General features: G+C 49.3%; 10 non-coding genes across 10 annotated transcripts; all 10 read right to left on the reverse strand.

The window, feature by feature from the left end:
• Positions 1 to 3: 3 nt before the first annotated feature.
• On the reverse strand, positions 4 to 75 carry Pmar_PMAR002792. The gene has a single exon. It is a non-coding gene; the product is annotated as a tRNA-His (tRNA).
• Positions 76 to 160: 85 nt separating this feature from the next.
• Pmar_PMAR002793 lies at positions 161 to 232 on the reverse strand. The gene has a single exon. It is a non-coding gene; the product is annotated as a tRNA-Pro (tRNA).
• An 85-nt stretch (positions 233 to 317) lies between these two features.
• On the reverse strand, positions 318 to 389 carry Pmar_PMAR002794. Its single transcript has one exon. It is a non-coding gene; the product is annotated as a tRNA-His (tRNA).
• An 83-nt stretch (positions 390 to 472) lies between these two features.
• Pmar_PMAR002795 lies at positions 473 to 544 on the reverse strand. The gene has a single exon. It is a non-coding gene; the product is annotated as a tRNA-His (tRNA).
• An 85-nt stretch (positions 545 to 629) lies between these two features.
• Pmar_PMAR002796 lies at positions 630 to 701 on the reverse strand. The gene has a single exon. It is a non-coding gene; the product is annotated as a tRNA-His (tRNA).
• An 85-nt stretch (positions 702 to 786) lies between these two features.
• Pmar_PMAR002797 lies at positions 787 to 858 on the reverse strand. Its single transcript has one exon. It is a non-coding gene; the product is annotated as a tRNA-His (tRNA).
• Positions 859 to 943: 85 nt separating this feature from the next.
• Positions 944 to 1,015, reverse strand: Pmar_PMAR002798. The gene has a single exon. It is a non-coding gene; the product is annotated as a tRNA-His (tRNA).
• An 85-nt stretch (positions 1,016 to 1,100) lies between these two features.
• Pmar_PMAR002799 lies at positions 1,101 to 1,172 on the reverse strand. Its single transcript has one exon. It is a non-coding gene; the product is annotated as a tRNA-Leu (tRNA).
• An 85-nt stretch (positions 1,173 to 1,257) lies between these two features.
• On the reverse strand, positions 1,258 to 1,329 carry Pmar_PMAR002800. Its single transcript has one exon. It is a non-coding gene; the product is annotated as a tRNA-His (tRNA).
• Positions 1,330 to 1,412: 83 nt separating this feature from the next.
• Pmar_PMAR002801 lies at positions 1,413 to 1,483 on the reverse strand. Its single transcript has one exon. It is a non-coding gene; the product is annotated as a tRNA-His (tRNA).
• Between the last annotated feature and the right edge of the window lie 35 nt (positions 1,484 to 1,518).

The raw sequence follows: 1,518 nt of genomic DNA on the forward strand, positions 1-1,518 counted from the left end.
TCAAGTCACTACCCGGATTTGAACCGGGGTTGTCACGGCCACAACGTGACGTCCTAACCACTAGACGATAGCGACTCAAACAAGCATAAGCCGTTGTCGGTCGACGTGGATCACCTATGACTAAACCTCTTCAAGAAGCGTACAATGTGATACATATTAAAGTTACTACCCAAATTTGAACCGGGGTTGTCACGGCCCCAACGTAACGTCCTAACCACTAGACAATAGCGACTCAAAGAAATGTGAGCTGCTGTCCGTCGACGTGGATCACCTATAACTAAACCTCTTCAAGAAACGTACAATTTGATACATGTCAAAGTCACTACCCGGATTTGAACCGGGGTTGTCACGGCCACAACGTGACGTCTTAACCACTAGACGATAACGACTCAAAAATGTGGCCCGTTGTCGGTCCACATGGATCACCTATCGCCAAATCTCTTCAAGAAGCGTACAATTTGATACATATCAAAGTCACTACCCGGATTTGAACCGGGGTTGTCACGGCCACAACGTGACGTCCTAACCACTAGACGATAGCGACCCAAAGTAGTATGGGCCGCTGTCGGTCGACGTGGATCACCTATCACTAAACCCCTTCGAAAAGCGTACAACTCGATGCATAACAAAGTCACTACCCGGATTTGGACCGGGGTTGTCACGGCCACAACGTGACGTCCTAACCACTAGACGATAGCGACCCGAAGAAGTATGGGCCGCTGTCGGTCGACGTGGATCACCTATCACTAAACCCCTTCGAGAAGCATACAACTCGATGCATATCAAAGTCGCTATCCGGATTTGAACCGGGGTTGTCACGGCCACAACGTGACGTCCTAACCACTAGACGATAGCGACCCGAAGAAGTATGGGCCGCTGTCGGTCGACGTGGATCACCTATCACTAAACCCCTTCGAGAAGCATACAACTCGATGCATATCAAAGTCGCTATCCGGATTTGAACCGGGGTTGTCACGGCCACAACGTGACGTCCTAACCACTAGACGATAGCGACTCAAATAGGCATAAGCCGTTGTCGGTCGACGTGGATCACCTATGACTAAACCTCTTCAAGAAGCGTACAATTTGATACATATTAAAGTCACTACTCGGATTTGAACCGGGGTTGCCACGGCCTCAACGTAACGTCCTAACCATTAGACGATAGCGACTCAAAGAAATATGAGCTGCTGTCCGTCGACGTGGATCACCTATAACTAAACCTCTTCAAGAAGCGTACAATTTGATACATGTCAAAGTTACTACGCGGATTTGTACCGGGGTTGTCACGGCCACAACGTGACGTCCTAACCACTAGACGATAGCGACCCAAAAATGTGGGCCGTTGTCGGTCCACATGGATCACCTATCGCTAAACCTCTTCAAGAAGCGTACAATTTGATACATGTCAAAGTCACTGCCCGGATTTGAACCGGGGTTGTCACGGCCACAACGTGACGTCCTAACCACTAGACGATACGACCAAAATGTGGGCCGTTGTCGGTCCACATGGATCAC

The sequence above is a fragment of the Perkinsus marinus genome (assembly GCF_000006405.1).
Source record: "Perkinsus marinus ATCC 50983 genomic scaffold scf_1104296942600, whole genome shotgun sequence".
Lineage (NCBI taxonomy): Eukaryota > Perkinsozoa > Perkinsida > Perkinsidae > Perkinsus > Perkinsus marinus.